The sequence below is a fragment of the Tyto alba genome, unplaced genomic scaffold, assembly GCF_018691265.1.
Source record: "Tyto alba isolate M040663 unplaced genomic scaffold, T.alba_DEE_v4.0 Super-Scaffold_18, whole genome shotgun sequence".
NCBI lineage: Eukaryota > Metazoa > Chordata > Aves > Strigiformes > Tytonidae > Tyto > Tyto alba.
This window is the reverse complement of record NW_024881280.1, coordinates 4807615-4820135: the sequence shown is the minus strand read 5'-3', so window position 1 is coordinate 4820135 and position 12521 is coordinate 4807615. Positions and strand designations below refer to the sequence as shown.

The window sequence follows — 12521 nt, the reverse complement described above, 5'->3', positions numbered from 1 at the left end:
TCACTGACTCTAGCTGAAGTTTGAAGCCTACATGGTGAGGACAGTGACTGCACCTCTAAAAACCCACTCTGTAAATATGATTCTAGATGCCAAGTCAAAATTTACTCCCTTCACCTCTGCTTTTTTCCCTCCCTGCTATCAATCCTCCCAGTCTTTTCTATTAGCAATGTGGTGCCTATCACGTGGTGGCCTTTTTAATGAAAAACTTCTCTAACATGGGATGCTTGTGTTGCCCTCCTCACCAGGTTTCTTCTCCATCCACCTTGGCTGCTCCTACCCTCCAAAGAAGCCGCAGGACTGCTCCGTGTTTTCCATTGCTCTTTGCTTGGCCTCTTCTACCTGCAAACTTTCCCCTTTTCCAAAGCACTTCTCCCTCACCTTCTTTCCAAAAATGCCATGCAGGGTGACACAAACGTGTCTCTCAGCTTGTCCTCTCTGCTTCTTCTTTGGCAGGTTGGACTTGCTAATGGAATCCACTTGCATGGGCAAGTTTAACTAGCCGGGATTCCTGAAAAGCAACACTTCACAATGCAGCTTGAGAAGAAGTATTGCTCTTGAGGCTTTATTTAAAAACACCTTCAGCAGCAGAGAAGAGGTCACAGGGAGAACAGAACAGGCTGTGAAATGAAAGCTTTCTTTACTCCACTCCTGCAGAGAGGTCAGTGCAAGCGGAGGCCCTAAAACTGTCTGCAGCTGCACAGAAGCTCTGGTCCAAGAAACTTCACCTTCTACCACAGAGCTTCAGGCAGGAGCACCGTACAGAAGTGCTTCCAATGAAAGACACCCGAAGCATGACAACAAGGGGCGAGATGCAGAGCAGCAAAGCCAGTGCACCCCGTGGCAGGCAACCTGCCACTCGCTCCATGCCAGAGGATGCTGCACATGCCGACCCCCCCTCGGCGGCTGTGCCAGCCCCCCAAGCAGCTCTCAGCCCTGGGGTCCGAAGGACCTGTGCTCGGGTGAGAGCCCCAACCAGAGAACCCAACGCTGGTGCGAGAAGACACATTGAGCATACCCAGATGGGGGTCCAACTGACTCCAGATATCTTAAAATGCCAGAAAGCTGCAACCCAAACTGAGGAATAAAAGCGATGTTTGCTTGTTTTGGCTTTCTTGGCAAAAGCAGTTGTTCACAGATCTGGGATACACATGTTCCCGATGCAAAGTAGGCAGCAAAAGTTCCCACCTGCAGTCACGTCACTGGGAACAAGAATCATTACTTCTTACAGCTACCCAGCCTTGTATCTTCAGATCAAGTTTTAGCAGCTTATTTCTTCCTTCTGGAGGTCCCCCGGGTAATCTACCGTACTATTATTTGATTGTTAAACAAACAAACAAAAAAAAACATTTTGTCTTTGGGACTACATTTACTTCCCCTGCAAATTTTCACACACATGCCAACAACTCTAGATAGGCAATAACAATTTTAAATATGCTACTCCAAAATGTCATGAATATTAGGCAGTATTTTAAGAGCTCTAGAAATGGTTAGTGGCACTTACAGCCAAACCAGCAAGAGAGAGGCCCTGCTAACAGCAACCTTAAGAATAAAGAGATGGGTAAAAGCACGTACTTCTCTCGCAGAAATGGACACGGGGGAAAAAAACTTCAGACACAGCTTTGCTGAGGAACTAACCAGCATGAGACAGAAGTTACAAAAGGAAAAAAGAATATTAAGAAAAACCCAGAAGGATAAAGTGTACCTGGGACTCTATACAAAAAGACCTCTCCTGCCCGGGCTTGTTGGTTTTCTCCTCAATATGTACTTTACTACTACGATTCCTGACTCAGGGTGGCAACTGCCACTCACCGCGATGCTCGTGGCCCCCCGATCGCAAAGCCAGCTGGCTGCAGTGGAGGAGCCCTCCCGCTTTGGGCTCCTCTTGCAGTGCTCCTGCAGACCACCCTTACCCCCCTCCTACCCATTTCAAGCTGGTCCATCACTTTCCAGCAAGGAATACAAGCAACAACCTGCCCCAACCCCATCCCAGTGAGACTGACCTTGCCTCAAGACATCAAAAATAAGGTTTTAGTCAAGTCCTTGCTTTTATCTTTCTTGTTTAAAATCAGCTATCACCCTCACAATAATCCTCCCCCTTCAGTTGTCTAAAAAGCACAAGTAATCGCTACCACCGACCAGGAAGGCTCACAGTGGGAGAGCCCCACAGAAACCTGCCTAAAAAGCACCGTGCTTCATGCGCGGTCCACAAAGATGCTCAAGGAGCAGGAGGCCACTCTGCTGACACCAGCAAGCTCCGCAGCGAAGCCAACACCCATGGCACCTCCCACACGCCCCACGGACGACCAGAAGAACCAGCAGCTTTTGACACGACTCCCCAGGCAGGAGGGAACAGCGGCTTCCCCCGGTCCTGCAGCTCCACACCGCAGAGGGACCGGCCAGCTCCAGCACCTAGCCAAGAGCCAGGGCAACCTTCGGCATCGCCGGCGGCTACCTCAAATCCTCCCGGGCAAGCGGATCCTGCTCACCAGCCTTTCCTTTGCTAACACATCCCTTCTCCGGGCCGCACCACCAGCCCGGACACTCGAACTCTTTGCAGAGTGCACACGATTCCAGAGCCCCACGTCGCTCAACCCCGGGGCTAAACTATGATTTTTAGAGCAGGAGCAGCTTTGGTCGAAGCACCCTTTTGTAAGAAGCAAACGCGTGTCAGGTAAACACTTTCATTTCCAAAAGCAGCTCGCACTTGAAAACGGCGCCGTCCACCTCAGGGATGCACACAACACATTAGAAAGTTGGAAGAGTCATTTCCCTTTCCACTTCCACTGCTTATAATCTCAGCGATTGCCCAAAGGGAAATTTAGGGGACACGAAGCCCAACTTTGCCACTCTCACGGGGAGTCAAACCTCGCTGGCAGGGCCCAGTTTGGGGTGGGGGGGAGGGTTCTGCTGGATATTTGGGGCTGGGGCTCTTTCGCCGCTCAACAAAATGCTGCTGCGCACACCTGCAGTGCTGGAAAACAGCCCTTCCCTACGGTCAGGTCAGTATTTATATTTTTTTTTTTGTTGTTTTTTAAGCTGGTTCTGCCAGTTCTCCTCCCATTAATGAGAAGCATTAATCACTAGGGGAAAAAAAAAAAAAAAAAAGAGGAAGCAACACTGAGCTAACAGCTTTGCCCAGGGGCTAGCTTTTTTTTTTTTTTTTTTCATGGATCTGAACCAGGACACTGGAGGCATCTTCCTTTTTCCTTTGGAATATGCCAAGGGGTGTAGGAATTTCGTTTAAATGTGTGTGTGTGTGTATATATATATATATTCATGCATATAGATATATTCATGCATGTGTGTGTATATATATATACGCATATATATATAAAAGCATGCTTTACTGAAGCAAGGAAGCCAGAAAGATTCAAGAACTTAAAAATAAATGGGGGGGGGAGAGCGGAAGATAGGGCAATAAATATGAATTTGGCAAAGTTTTTCCACACAAGTCAACAAAGTATCCTGGCTAAGCGGTGCATTGCCAGCTCCCCCGTTGATGTTGAAGGCTTGCTGCAGATACCGGCGGGAACCCCAGCGGCGAAGTTATCCAGCCCCGCTAAAACAAGCGCCTCCCCCCCCCCCCTCCCCCCCGCCCAAAATCCCGGTGCGACCCCCCCGGTCCCGCTCCCGCCGCCCCCCCCGGGGGAAGGGGGGGGGGGGGGGGGGAAGCGCCTCGCGTCGCCCCGCCCCCCCGCTCGCGTTCCAATGTGGCGCGCGCCTGCCCGCCTCCACCGCCGATTGGCCGCCGGCCGCGTCACTCCCCCGGCTAACGCCTGTGGGGGGGGGGGGGTGGGGGGTGGTGTGGGGAAGAAGGGAGGAAAAAGGGAAGAAGACGGGGCGGAGGGGGTAACGCGGTGAGGGGAAGGGCGGGAGCGGCGCGGCGGGGACGGGCCGCCCGCCCCGGGGAGGAAAAGCGGAGGCGGCGAAAATGGAAGCTGGAAGCGGAATTGGGGGGGGGGGGGTGGGGGTGTCCCGCTACCGGTTGCTGCCCCGCCCGTTGCGGACACCCCACAACCGGAATCCCTCCCCCCCCCCCACTCCCCATTTTCCCGCCGCCCCGAAGCTGAGTTCCCCCCCGCCCCCCCCCCCCCCCCCCTCAGCGCTCCGCAGCCATTTTCGTGGCCACCTTGGCTACCAGCGGGGCTGACTCACCTCGGCGCTGCGGGCGCGGGGGGCCCGCCTCGGCGTCGGGGGGCCCCGCTCCACCCCGGGGAGGTGGGGAGGGGAGGCGGGGGGGGGGGGGGGGGGGGGGAGAGAGCCCGGCTGGCTGCGCCCTCCCTCCCCGCCGGCCCCGCTGGCTAGTCCCAGGCGAGGACGGGTCCCGGGGCCGGGCCGGGCTCGGCGGAGGCGGCGGCGGCGGCTCCCTCCCTCCCGGCCGTGACCACCATCTTATTAGCACAGGAAATGACATGGAGAACGGAAGAGAGGGGCGTTCGGGGGCCGAGCCCGGGGACCCCCCGAACCGGGGGGGGAGGCGCCGCCGGTCCGGCCCGGCCCGGCCCGCCGAGGCTCTCCCGGGGCCGCGGCGCTCCCGCCTTCTCTCCAAATACCTGAGGTGGAGAGAGACGGGGGGGGGGGAAGGAAACAAAAAAAAAAAAAAGGGGGGGGGAGACAAAACCAAAAAAGCCGCACAAAGCGGGGGGGGGGGGGGAAAAAAAAAAAAAAAAAAAAAAAAAAAGCGAGCCCAAACCGCCCGCGGTTCCCACCTCCTGCTCCGGAGCCTGCGAGTTGGGCGCGGAGCCGGTCGGCGATCTGCGCTCGGGGGGGTGGGGGTGGGGGGCGCCTCGTAAGGACAAAAACCGCCCGGGCGGCCCCTGGGTTGAGGGGGGTCCCGTGTCCCCGTCCGTGTCCCCGTCCGTGTGTCCCCCCCCCCACACCGAAGTCGTCCCCCCCCCCCCCGTTCCCCCGGGCCGCTGCCGCGGCCACCACCTGCCGCCGCCCGGCGAGCGGCCGCGCAGCCCCGCGGGACCGGGCCGAGCCGCCCGCCTCTGGGGGACGGCGGTGGGATGGGGGGGGGCTGCGGGGTGTGTGTCCCCCTCCCTGCCCGGGGACGTTGCCCGGGGAAGAGGGTGGGTGGCCCCGGGGAGCTTCATGGCCCTTGCGCGAGGGAACAGCGGAACGGGAAGGCGCGGTGTTCCCCTGGAGCTCGGAGTATTTCAAATTACATATTCCCCCCACACACAAATAATAACCCACCCAACAACAACAACAAACCCTACCCTCGAGCTCTGGGCAGAAATTACGGGCGACACAACGGATGACAAAATGTAGGCATGGTTTAATAAACAGAGGAAGCGTGTCTCACCAATAAAACAAATTCTAAATAAAACCATCTGCAGGCATTACATTTGAAACAATGCGAACTGTGTAGCGGCTTTGCCAAAAAGAGGCACGGCGGGGGGTAAAGAGAGGGGTGGATAAATAGCCATAATTTTCCAGTTCCTTTGGTTGACAATGGGCTTGTATGCAAACGGGGTTGTGGTGACAAATGTGCATGCTTGGATACTTGGAACTACTTCCCTTTTTCTGCAGCCCTGAGAAATGCCCTTTTCTACAGTCCCAAGAAACAAAATTCTTTCCTAATATCCTCCGCCCCGAGGTGCCTACTATAAAAAGATGGTGGGGAGCGGAGAAAAATCAGTGAGGGCACAAAGTAAAAAAGGGGACGTAGCCCAAGTGAATTCGAGGCCTGCCTCCGCTGTCCTCACGCTGCTTTCACCACTGACACTGAGAGTTTGGGGGGTGTCAGGTCTTGACGTATCGCTTAAGTTGGGAAAAGATAATCAGTCTGGAAAATCAACGAAGCTAATCAGCTCGGGCTCAAAGCAAGCTTGCTTTGCAAAGGCAGCCCGTGTGGCACAGATGATTCTTTGGAAGCTCAAATGAGTATCGTTCGTCAGATAGCCAGCTGTGGTATGCTTTTTGTTCCCCATTTTGAACCTCTGGGGAGAGGATTCCTACTCGGAGGGTAAGCGTGCTGTGTAATTTTACCCCTTCCAGTAATCGTGGATAGATGGACTTTGAGGCACTTGCACTTGCCTGGGAAAGACATACCATAAGCTGTCAGCACCTCCAGACTCCTCAGAAATATTAGAGATCCTAATAGAGCTGCCCTGGTTTGCAGTTTCTGTCTGTGTGCTGAAATGTGTGAGAACGCTAAACTGGCAGCAAGTATGACAATGGGCTTGTAAATATGATCGATGAATGAACTGAGAGAAAAAATAATAATTAAAAAAACAATAAAAATCATGGAAGTAATACAAATGCACACTGAATGCCATGCTAATTTGGAGTAATAATTTTGTAGCTGTTGTAGTCTAAGGCTATAAGAGCAGGCTCAAAGGGAGGCATAAAGCTTTTATTTAGAAAGAAAATTAAATATGTAAGTACAGTATAAATAACAGCTATTATGTCTCCTTGCAAACACAAGCATGCTAATTTATTGGGAGGGAGTTGCCTTGTCTTAATGTGTGCCTATTGTCGCTGTATGTTTGTCAGGTGTATTGGGTTTGCTTGGCGAGGGTTCGGTAGCGGAGGGGATACAGGGGTGGTTTCTGTGAGAAGCTGCCAGAAACTTCCCCCCAAAGTCCGGCAGAACCAATGCCAGTCGGCTCCGAGATGGAGCTGGCCAAGGCTGAGCCCATCAGCCACGGTGGGAGCGCCTCTGGGATGGTGTATTTAAGAAGGGGGAAAAAACCCGCACGACAGCAACGGCAGCTGGAGAGAGGAGTGAGAATATGCGAGAGAAACAACTGCAGACACCGAGGGCAGGGAAGAAGGAGGGAGAAGAGGAGCTCCAGGGGCCAGAGCAGAGATTCCCCTGCAGCCCATGATGAAGACCACGGTGAGGCAGGCTGTGCCCCGCACCCAGGGAGGTCCACGGGGGAGCAGATCCCCACCTGCAGCCCGTGGGGGACCCCACGCCGGAGCAGGGGGATGCACGAAGGAGGCTGTGACCCCGTGGGAAGCCCACGCTGGAGCAGGCTCCTGGCAGGACCTGTGGCCCCGTGGAGAGAGGAGCCCAGGCTGGAGCAGGTTTGCTGGGTGGACTTGTGACCCCGTGGGGGACCCACGCAGGAACAGTCTGTGCCTGAAGGGTGCACCCCGTGGGAGGGACCCACGCTGGAGCAGTTTGGGGAGAGCTGCAGCCCGTGGGAAGGACTCACGTGGGAGAAGTTCATGGAGGACTGGCTCCCTTGGGAGGGACCCCACGCTGGAGCAGGGGAAGAGTGTGAGGAGTCCCCCCACGAGGAGGAAGGAGCGGCAGAGACAAGGGGTGATGGACTGACTGCAACCCCCATTCCCCGTCCCCCTGTGCTGCTGGGGGGGAGGAGGGAGAGAAATTAGGAGCGAAGCTGAGCTGGGGAAGAAGGGAGGGGTGGGGGAAGGTGTTTTAAGATTTAGTTTTTATTTTTCGTTGTCGTACTCTGATTTGATTGGCAATAAATTAAACTAATTTCCCCAAGTTGAATCTGTTTTGCCCATGATGGTAATTGCTGAGTGATCTCTCCCTGTCCTTATCTCGACCCACAAGCCCTTCATTATATCTCCTCTCCCCTGTCCAGCTGAGGAGGGGAGCGATAGAGCACTTTGGGGGGGGCACCTGGGCATCCAGCTAGGGTCAGCCCACTACATCAGGTGATAAAATCCCCCTGAAGAAGATTTTGTGTCTTTTCTGTCCAGAAACTAACTACAGAAGGAACACAGTGCAAACTTGTATTCTCTCTGCAAAAATCTTACCTCTGGGGCTTGAAAGGGCTCCCCCTTCCTTAGCAAACTGCCCCCTCACTTTGTAAGAAGGCTGAGGATTATTATTTTGTTTTTAATGAGTGCTTCAGCACTTTTCCCTTGCGTTCAGCCCCCACTCCATCACATCACCCGGAGCAATTCCCCTCCATCTGCCGGGCTCTCAGAGAAAACTTTACAAACGGCAACATCAGTTAGGAATGAGGTGATTAGGTGTCGACTTTCCAGTATTAGACTGTCAAATCTGTTCCTTCACGAAATGCTGGATGGTCTCCTGGAAAGGCAAACACGTTTTTCTACGGACGCTGAACTTTTAGCCAATGGTATAAAAAAATAACGTGTACAAATGAGGATATAACAGAATCTGGCTTGTTAATGACTACCCTTAAATGGTGTTCAAGATGCCGGGAGTCAGCAGGCACCTCTGTCAGCTGCAAAGTCTGATCCCGGTAGCAGACGCAACTCCGGTGTATTTTGCACAAATGAGCGTGTCACTCCCTAAAAACTCTTGGTGGCTCAGGCACGACGCTGCGAAGAGGGGGGGGGGCGACGTCAGGAACCCGTGCTGGAGGCGGGGTGGTGGGGGGCTGCCTGCCCTCAGGATGCCTGGCTGTCTTCAACGGGGTGCCCAAGGAAAGGTGAAAAAGCGTTGGGGTTCTTCTGCAAGGCGACGTGCGCGGCAGCCGTCACGTTGCGGCATACTCTCTCGTTTACGATTGTCAGCGGCCTACCTAACCACATCAATACCAAGAGGCTGGCGTCTGCTTCCCAGGCTTCGAGGAATGAGTTGCTTGGGGCCAGGCTGCCTCTTCCTCCGGGAAAGGTCGCTCGGTTGCAAGCAGAAAGGAAAATCCTACTGCCATTCCCCAGGCAACACCTTTCCTGCGCATGGAAAAGATCCAAATCCGCAGGAGCATCGCGCTGATGCTCTCGGTTGGTGTGAAGTTAGCTGGCTGTTAAGTCTGTTAACTGGCTTTTAGCATTAAAACACTGGTAAGAAGCCACGCCAAAATTAGGGACGTTTCTCTTCCACACTGATGGGTTGTTGGATGGTGAATCGGAACACAGATTTTTCCCTTTCAAAATCTGAAAATGTCCCACAAAAGAAAAGAAAAAGGAAATTACATGACTGAGAAGGAAACTCGGCCAGAAACCCATAGTTACAAATGACTGTAGCAGGGTGGGACAGGCCCCAAAAGAGGCGCGGGGGCAGAGCGCTTTGAAGAGCGCATAACTGTGCAGAGCTGCAGCTTGTGTTTATTTCTGCTGTACAATAGAAGCAGCGATGACCTTTACCCAGCAGTGCTGCGTCTTTTTCCTCATCGTGCTATAGGAGTCATTCACTGTTCCCGGTTGAAGAATACGAATGCTTTAGCAATGCAGTGCTCTCCACGAATCTTATGGATTGAACCATCCCCCCCCAAGGAGGCAGAGAAACATTGCTGAGTTCAACTGGAAAGCAAGAAACTTCTGGGTGCAACCTTCTCCCTTTTTCTCTCTTCTCCAGGCCCTGGCAGTCGTGCCACTGTCTGCAGAGCCTGTCTTGAGAGCTAACGTGAGCCTGCTCACCCCCTGGCCACAGCAGCTCTGGTGCTGACGAGAGAGGAGAAGGCACTGTTAGGGACAATGCAGGCGGTGAGGATGATCCTGCCTGGGGTTTAGATCAGCACACAGAGCGAGGGAGCCCTCCCTGGGAACCCTGTAGAGCTAGAAGGGAATTTGAGGGTGCGGATTGATGGTGAGGATGCCGTGATGCGGCAGGTAGGTCAAGCCGCTGCAGCAGGCACGGTCCCTTAGGCTGATACGGCTGCTGTCTGTGAGCTGGCTGGCTAACCCAGAAGAGAATTAGCCAGGCAGTTGCCAACACCAGCAAAAGGAGGTGGTGGGACCGTGCTGCCGGGGGAGAGGAGGACAGCTGGACCTCTCCCATGGCAACAAGGAGCCACTGGCTCGGTCCGGGCATCCGCGCCTTGGAGGCTTTAGGATTTCCTGCTCACTGGCGGGCGGGTGCTGCCACGGCTGTTTGCAGGGCATGAACTGGAGCAGAGGGCTGAACTGGGTTAAAAATAATCCTCCAAAAAAAGAAGAAGCGGGCGGCTTCGTTATGGTGGTATTGGCGCAGGCGTGTGGATTGCCTTTGGTTCAGATGGGCACGCGGGTCCCCCCGGGCTGCGGGGACAGCAACGGGAATGAGCGCTCAAACCGTCGCCAGAAACCCAGAGATCAGATCACCTGCTCGAGACCAGTCCTGAAATACTTGGGACTAGGTGAGGCACATACAAATAGTGCCTTTTTCAAACACCGGGGTTTGAGAGTTTGCGCTGGTGTGTTTTTAATGAATAATCAGAGCTGCTTTTCCATACGAAACAGTCTCTCTGTAACTGCCCCAAAGACTGGAAAGCGAGGAATGTCTCTGCTCACAAGCACTTTCAGAACTCGGTGGTTTGTTTCTAGGCATCGGTCACATGTTTTGGCAGTCCATAGGAATGCGCACTTCTGTATATCACAAGCAGCTACTGAGCCAAATAACTCTCGTGTTTAACTATAAAGCTGTCTTGAAGAAAGACACCGAGTTCTGATCTGAAGAAATCAAGAGATAAAGAATTTATCTGTCCCTTTGTCCTCACTCCTCCTCGTTATGAACGTGGGCTTGGATTCTCTGTATGAATTTGGCACCTTCTAGCCACTGGTTCTTTTTATGCTTTCCTTTATACTTTGATACATTCTTGACATTTTCTTCTTGGAAGATACTATCTACGCTGTAGTCTAGTCAACTCAAAATATTTGTTTCTGGATAAGTTAACAAATTGGTCTCTTTAAACCTCTCAACAAAGGACATTTTTGCCAGTCCTTATATGGTTTTCCTGGTTTTCCTGTGGAACCTGCTCAGTTTTCCAACATCCCTTTTAAAATACGGTTGCCTGAACTGCCCCTGGCAATCTAGGGTCCACCTAACCAAAAATACACATACATACACACGCACACACACATATATATACACACAAATTTCTTTACAGCTATGCTTTCAGTATCACCCTAATATTTCATCATGTCATGAGTTATGACACCCTCTGTTCCCCACAAACTGTTTGTCCTTTTACCCTTTCCAGAGCTGCTGTTACCCAGGGAATATTCCATCCCTCGGTGGGAATGGCCTGTGCCTCCACCTCCGTGCATGGCACTGCCTGAAAAACCCCTTTCTGGGAATGGGCCCGTGCTCCTGACATCAAGCACTCTCAGATCAGACAGTTTAACACCTCCTCTTCCCTAGTTTGATGTCACCTGCGGATTTTGGCAGCAGTAATTTTATATTAAACTTTCTGGTCGCTTGTTAAAATATTGAATAGGTTAGATGTAAATATTACTTCTTAGAAAGTCCTGCCGCATCCCCGTCTTTGTTTGCTGGGGATTCTTCCCTGGCAATTTAGATCTGAGATCTGAAAGGAACAAATTCTTAGTCAAGTTAATGGGTGTGTTATTAATATAAGCCATGCTGTTCTGGATTGATTAAAATGTCATCAGTGCTAAGTCACCAGGTGTCCGTAATGCTGATAATACGCAGTTTATTCCTACCCCCAGCGTACAAAGTCCTTGCTTTGGCTCCTAAGCTGGAGAGAAAATTATTCTTCTCTCATCCACAGCTACACGAGTTGGGTGTGCTCAGGACGGGCCGAATGCGAGCGTGCGTCCCGGGGGCTCCGAAGGCGGCTCCGGTGTCCGCTGCGGGACTGGAGGTCCAGCTCCGTGCGGGATGTTTGCTTCCCTCCGGCTGCTCCCCGAGGGGGTAGCACCCCCACGCCCTGGGCTCCTCTGGCCCACGGGACCCACGCAGCGCTGAGGAGAGGGCTGGGAAGGCTTTCGGCTCCCTCCTGAGATCCACGGCAGCGGCCGTGGCGCGGGGGGAGCCCCAGATGCTGCTGCGGTGTTTTCTCAGCGGGCATACCCTCTCCCGGGGAGCTTTCTCAGTTTGTTACTAATTGTTTTTCTCATGCAGCACCTCCGAGGCTGAGCTCCTGAGCCAGGGACACAATCTGAGAGAGGTTACCCCCGCTCCAGCCCAAGTCTTGCGGTGCATGTTGGAGTTTTGTTCCGCATCGACCTCTGCTGAACCCTCTACTCGCTCTTCTTACCAGGGGGTTGCAGCTACTCCCCGCTGCCTTCGGGAAGGCTGGGGGGACCCCCTTTGCTGCTTGCTTCATCCTGAGAGGACGGCCCTTGTCAGGCAGCCCTTACAGTTTGACTTTAAGACAGCCAGATGGAATGCCTCCTGCACACATAATTTATTAATATTTCATTTTATTGTGGGGGCAGGAGTGTTGCACTCCCAGAAACACTAACATGGTATGTTACAGACAGTCTGTGCTACACTTATCTACTAGCTGATGTTATCCTTAACAGGCTGTTTTATTAAAAGAAGTTAATTCCGCTGCACGACCAGAGCAGAAAGCTCCAAAGCAAATAGTTCCAGCAGATTTTTGCAGGCGGAGTCTCCGCCATTCACTGCTGCACTGGCGTATTACGTTACGGGCACTACATCATGAGAACACGATCTATAAATCTCAGGATCCTCTCTTCCAAATTAGAGACGTGTAGATCAAACTCAGCTCTGAATTAAAGTTTCATTTAAAGTAACTAAATCCATCTACATTAAGTAAATACTTCTGTGTGGTTTTGAAATCCTAGAGAAAAAAAAAAAAAATCATAGCAAGTAATTTATCACCTGTTTTTTTGCAGTCCAAACCATTTCGTGTTGTTCTAATGCATCTGAGTCT

At 52.8% G+C, this 12521-nt stretch overlaps 1 protein-coding gene across 5 annotated transcripts in view; it reads right to left on the bottom strand.

Annotated features, from left to right (window-relative positions):
• Positions 1-4790, bottom strand: part of PRDM11 (PR/SET domain 11) — a 51569-nt gene extending 46779 nt beyond the window's left edge. For 4 of the 5 annotated variants that reach the window (XM_042790775.1, XM_042790777.1, XM_042790779.1 and 1 more), the window contains exon 1: positions 4156-4521. The gene's annotated coding sequence lies outside the window, so the exon portion shown is untranslated. Of the gene's footprint in view, positions 1-4155; positions 4522-4709 lie in introns of those variants that run through there. The other variant, XM_042790776.1, reaches the window with a different exon arrangement.
• Positions 4791-12521: the final 7731 nt, after the last annotated feature.